The 6,684-nt window shown below is 38.8% G+C and overlaps 1 protein-coding gene across 1 annotated transcript in view; it reads left to right on the forward strand.

Annotated features, from left to right (window-relative positions):
• Positions 1-6,684, forward strand: part of UNC5D (unc-5 netrin receptor D) — a 678,804-nt gene that overhangs the window by 138,038 nt on the left and 534,082 nt on the right. The window lies entirely within an intron of this gene.

The raw sequence follows: 6,684 nt of genomic DNA on the forward strand, positions 1-6,684 counted from the left end.
GGAGCAGAGCGCGTCCTTTGGACCGGGGTCCCTGCGCCGAGAAGCTCCTAGTCCGGGGGAACACTGATGAGAAGGCCGACAGAGAGAGAAAGACTTCCCCTGAATAGAACAGAAAAATAAATACTTATATTACAGCTCTTCACCCAGATTCACCAATTACTAATATTTTACAACACTTGTGCACTCTCTGACACACACACATACATACATACTCTTACACATGTTGATTATTTTTAACTAAACTATTTTAAAGGAAGCTACAGGTACCATTACACTTCATCCTGAATTCTTCAGCTTGTATTCCCTCCTAAGAACACAGGCATTTTATTATATAGCTACCATATCATTATCACACTCAAAAATTTAGTATCAGTACAATATTATTATCTTCTTCTCACTTTAAACAACATTTATGTAAGAACGTCCACCACCCATCTGTCAGTTTGTTTTACTGTGGTGACTTGCATGTTGCTATGATGCTGGAAGCTATATACCATTGAAGTTTCAAATACCAACAGGGTCATCCATGGTGGAGGGGTTTCATCAAAACCTCCAGACTAAGATGGATTAGAAAGAAAGGCCTGACAAGCTACTTCTGGAAATTAGCCAATGAAAATCTTACGGGTCACCACAGATTATTGTCTGATATAACACTGAAAGATGAGCCCCCTATATTGGAAGGCACTCAAATATACCAATGATCATGAAGGTGGTGCAGGACCTGGCAACGTTTCTTCTATTCTCCATAAGGTTGCCATGAGTTGGAGCCAATGCGATGGTTTAACTATCACCACCAACAACATTAAGAATATATGGATTGAAAATACAATAAAACAATATTGGTGGTTAGCAGGTGATAAGGAAGTGACCTGTCTCTCAGGTTGTCTCCCTCCCTAATGGGTGAGCGTCTTAAGGTCAAGAATCATGTACAATTCCAGTTTCCTACACTATTTGTTTTTATTTCCACAGCATCTAGATAATGCTGGGTGAGGTTAAGAAAAAAAATATTAAGTTGAGCTACATCTGGAATTAATTCTCTTAAAAATAACAGGTATTTCTTTAAATGAATGGATAGTCCTTTAAATGACGTTCCTTTTAAAGTCAGTCTTTAGTGTCTTTAAAATAGAACTTGAGAATGTACTCACTTCAGGGATAGTACTTTTCACAGTCAAGAGGAAAACATTAGTAGGGAGTCTTTATGGAGAGGAGGTGGGCAGGGCCTCTTGTTCCCTGGGATGGCTCTTGCCTTTGTCAGGGAAGGCCTTAATCCATGTGAGGCCTATAAATCCAGTGTCTCAACAATTTCTACCCTGTTGGCTTCGTGCAATAGTACTGAGAGTTGTCAAGTTGTGTGTCCATCCATAGATGTGTCCTGTGGAGCTTTTCTCTTTGGGTTTGCTTTCTACTCCTGCGTACAGCTTCCCGAAGAACAGGAACCATGGTGGCTGTGGGATGGTATATAGACAATTCTAGTGTTGCTGTGTTTTTGTCTTTATTTTCCTTCAGACGTCTCTACTGAGAAACCTACCTCCTCTGAGCTTTTGTTTAATAAAGATTTCATGAGGACTTTCTCTGCTCTGCTTTCCCTGTGTATTCAATAATCACACAGTTAATATTTTAAGGCAGAGGAGGATTATCCAATAGGCAAGCTAAGCACAGTGCTTAGCTTGCTTACCAGATCATCTGTAGTGAACAGTTTCACATTTTTTTCACCACATCAAAGATTCTGCTTCTAGGTATGGCTGGTGTCTGTCTGTTTCGCAACCCCACAGCACCTTCTTTCAGGATCAAAGCCTCTTTTCAAATTTACAATTTCTGTCAGAGGTGGAGGACCCAGTAAGCAGGTAAACACGAGTTTACTTGTGCTTCCTTATAATCTGTAGTGAACAATTTCACAGATATGGTGAAATCCATGTGAAATTGTTCACTACAGATTAGTAAGTAAGCACAAGTAAGTCCCTGCTTACTTTGTTTACTGAATAATCCACCCCTGTTGTAAGGACTGAAGAATTAACCCCACCATTTGTTTTCTGAGTTGAAATTTTCTGTCTTCTTACTTTGCCTTAGGGATCTCTCTCCTTCCTACATTTTTTCTTTCCCCCTCTTGGGATTATTATGATGTATTTCCCTTTCATCTTTTGTTTATTTCTTCATAATTTGGAGGCCAATTTGGTGATGAACTTTTTACTCAGAATTTCTAAAATGGGAATACACTTGTGGGGGGAGGCTTTGTCTAATTAAATTGTATCTCAGACTTCCTAATTTGAACCTAGTGAAATATGAGTCGTCAATAATCTGTAGTGCAGAATAAATGCCATGTATTAGCAAAGATTATTCATTTCTAAGGAGAGTTTTCAAATGAAAAATTAAAAACAAAACTTGGGTGCTGTGCCAGGGCATATGGCAATGCTAAAATAAAGAAAAAAAGATAGTTTGTAATAACAGATGGATATGAACCACACTTGAATCTGTTGAATACGTTTTAATATTTAATTCACAATTAATCTTTAATATAACATTTAACTCTGTAATCTGTCAAATTCTTTTTAAACGTTTGAAGCCTTTTCAGTGCAGTCGTGTCTAGAAGATTTCATATGAATATTGAGTGTTTAAAATTAAAACCACCATTGAAGGAAAAAAAAGCAGGTAATTTCCCTGAGATTTTAATGGTTCACTTATATTTGTGCCGTTTAGAATGCTGTATATATTTTTTAACAGTCTACGAACCTCTTGTTTATTTCTTGTAAGCTGGAAAAAACAAAGGGACTGAGTATTGAAGTCAGTTTTCGCCATGGAAGTGAAGCAACCAGGAAAGTCACGCTGAGGCGTTGAACTTGTTCTGTTTGTTGACATGGAGCCAAGTGCAACAATGTTTTTCTAACAATATAAGAAATTACAGTTGTGGCAAAATCAGGGTGGCTGTCTTTCATGGAGATAGGCTGAATAGTGAAGTCATTGAGTAAGTAGCAAAGCTGCCTAGTCACAGTTGAAGAAACCCATGCATAATTTCTACAGAATTATTTACAATGTACTTGTTAAAACATTTCATACAAAAGGTATTTTTATTTTTTTAAAGTGTATTAGACAGTAAAGATGGATACCAGGGTGATTAAGATGTGTTCGGATTTATACTTCATGCTGCTTTGCCATTGGATTGCTACATCTTAATCATGGTTGTAACACCTGGGGCCCATTAATGTGGAAGAGAGAAATGTAAACCACTGTTATCTCTTCCAAGCCAATACTTATTAAACAGTTCCTTCCCTTGCATTTCGTGGTGTGCTGTATTTTGGCACATGTTGTGCTGACATTATCATTTAAAAAAATACAGAGGTTGTTAAAGGCATGCAAAGCTCTTTGAGGACTATGACTTAAACTCAAGTCTTTGTCTAATAAACACCTGGGGTGGGAGGGAATGACACTGATTGAAGGTCTGTTTTTCCTGGTTTGGTAAGATGAACTTGAACCAAGTTATAGCCAATAGTGCTTACCTTGCTCACCAGATCATCTGTAGTGAACAATTTCGCATTTTTTCAGCACATCAAAGATTCTGCTTCTAGGGATGGCTGGCATTTGTCTCTCTCCCAACCCCTCAGCACCTTCTTACAGAATCAAATCCTCTTTTCAAATTTACAATCCCTGACAGGGGCTGATGACCCAGTAAGCAAGGTAAGCACGGGCTTATTTGTGCTTACTTACTGATTTGTAGTTCAATACAGATGATCTGGTAAGCAAGGTAAGCACCTAGTTTACCTTGCCCTGTTGGATAATCCACCCCTGTTTATCATGCATTTATAGTTGCTATCACTTCAGAAGGCTCTTACTAAGAAAAGAGGTTGATCCAGGTCATAATTCTTGCAGCAGTCTATATCCCTGGCTCTTTCTTGTACATCCTTTTTTAATTCTGGATTTTTGTTTGTTGATATGTTTGTAGATTTATGTGTCTCACTTGTGTATCATGCTCAGAATTTCTGCATAGCTCTCCATTAGGTAGTAGAAGTTTAGAATTAAAGACAGTTCTATAATCCTTCATCTTTCGTGTGCTTACTTACTAATTTGTAGTGAACAATTTCTGAAATTGTTCAGTACAGATGATCTGGTAAGCAGGATAAGCACTGAGCTCACCCTGTGGGTTTTGGGTCCTTTGGGGCAGAAGCAAACAAGGATGAACAGTCATCTAATTGGTGACTGTGTAAGAGTCATGGTGACATATCATCTACTCTTTACATCTTTGATCTTAATCTGTTATCTGGGCGTAGCTCTTCCTTTCACTTTTCCCCCCACACTGACCATTCAATAATGACATGGTAAAATAGATTACCATATTTTTATGCAGATAACACGTGCCTTCTGCATTTATTTGCTGGCTGCACCCTTCCGGCCCCCTGCCAGGTATTTTCATAAACGCTCTATGCTCATTTTTTACAGCAACATGTGGAAGAGGATTTGCATGGCGGCGCTTGTTAGAGTGCCTTGCTGGGGGTGGGCAAGGCTGGCAAACAAATGCAGAAGGCACACGTTATTTGTGTAAAAATACAGTATTTGATTCGACTCATTAGTACTTTCTGACTCCTTGATATTGAATTAATCTTGCTTGCTTTTAAGGATTATTGGATGGTGCAAACAGTTAAGCACTGACTATTAACTGAAAGATTGGTGGTTCATAACTACTCAGAGGCACCTCAGAAGAAAGGCCTCAAGATTTGCCCCTGAAAAGTCACAGCCTTGAAAACCCTATGGAGCACAGTTCTATTCGGCAACACAAGGGGTCGCCATGAGTAGGAATTGACCCAGTGGCAATTGGCTTGCTTTTTTTTTTTTGGTATCGTTTTACTGAGAAGCAGAGGGGCTTATCTACCATAGCCATTATTTGATATTTGAAGCCAAAGCTTCAGAATTAAAAGGAAGGAATAACACTCAATTCCATGATGGGTAAGCCTGAATATTTTAATTGACCCAATCCACTCAAATCTCCTTTGACTGAATGTGCTCTCTTCGCGCACCTCAATGAGTGCCAAAGGAGAGTTTAGTCCAAAAGACAAGGGTTTGCTTTACTTTGTGTGGCGGATAAGCAGAATCTCCATTCCCACTGCCTGGGTCCACTTCCATTCTAACACATTGGCCAACTTAGACAGCCTTTTCTGAAGAGTATCCTCTCCATCATTCAGTAGCCTCCTGTGTAAAAAATAATAACTGCACTCTTAGTCAGCTTATTCTGATTTCAGAGGATGTCAGATGGCAATGTTGCATCTCAGAATAGTTTTGCTTTTTAAACAAATGAGAGTACAAAGTGAAATGAATTGTGAGTTATCTGTGCCCCACTGTTCAGTGACATTATTACACCATATGGTGCCACACTGAATGATTTCAAACATACTGGGAAATGTTACTTAGCCCACAGTACTATAGGCAGTTCTTTAAAAAATACATGTAGCAATAAAGCATGGGCTTTTATCCTTCTTTTCTCCTGTCTGGCATATTCTTTTAACACAGCTTTTTATTTAGTTAATAAGCATCACATAATATGAAGCCACATGCTTGTTCTGCTTGCACTGGGACATTTGTGTGAGCTAGTGAAGGTTTAATTACTATCTGTCCTGCAATACAGTCAATAATTTGTGCAGCTGAGGGGCTCCTTGATGAGGCAGACGATGCTGTTATTTTGAATGTACCCTGTCTTGAGAACATATCAGCCATGCATTTAGGATTGCTTACCCTGGAAAGGAGATAAAGATCTGAGAGGAGAAATCAGAGTGGACCATCCACAGATGGGCACTGTTTGAAAGTCTAAATCCCAGAGTTAAACTCGAGATTCAGGAGTCTAAACTCATCTTTACTTTTTTGCTATCGTAATGGACCAAAAAAGGTGAAGAATACATCAGTACAGACTTTCCTTATCTCATCTGAACCAGCATTCTGAAGATCAAAATGATCTTTCTTTCTTTGGTGTGCTTTATTTTCGAAAGCAGTTTGGGATTTATTTTGTCTTGAGGGAAGGGATAAGCAAGTGAGTGAATGATGTGGATTTAAAAGGCAATTTTTTCACATGACTGATTTGCTTCAGAAAAGATTATGAATTTTGCAGAGGAATCATGTGGTTTGTGGTAACATACTTGTAGTTTTATGTACATCCTAAATACGTATTAATGATATTGCATTTCAGTTGGAGAGATTACCACTGCAGCTTTCCTTTGCTTTTACCATAAACTGTTCCTTGGCCTTTTAGTGCAAGAAATAATTCACTTAAATGATGACAGAAAGTGTGTTTTAAATAGAGTTTGCCTGGTGTTCCCAGCCGGGAATCCAAAGATGATGATTCAGTGTTAAGGGTTTAAAGTTATACCGGTGTCAGTAGAAGTTGGAGGGAAGAAATATTAGTGACAGTGACTTTTTAAATGGTATTCACCCATTTCTGATGAGGATAAAAAGTTACTATGAGGACAGTCTCCCGAGTGGTTATAAGAAACCCGTGTACTGCTTAGAGAAAGCACAAAGCTTTTGTTTATAAAAAGTGAACTAAGTATGTTAGAACTGTTTGGGCCCCAAAAGAGACCCAAACCAAAAGAAGGTTATTAGGAATTAGCAGCCTCCTCCCAGTGCACTGTCGCCCACCCTCATTCACACCTGTGTCCAGCACCAGGGAACTCCCAGATGCTTATTTGGGACTATCTCCAAAGGACACAC

The sequence above is a fragment of the Trichechus manatus genome, unplaced genomic scaffold, assembly GCF_000243295.1.
Source record: "Trichechus manatus latirostris isolate Lorelei unplaced genomic scaffold, TriManLat1.0 scaffold00109, whole genome shotgun sequence".
NCBI lineage: Eukaryota > Metazoa > Chordata > Mammalia > Sirenia > Trichechidae > Trichechus > Trichechus manatus.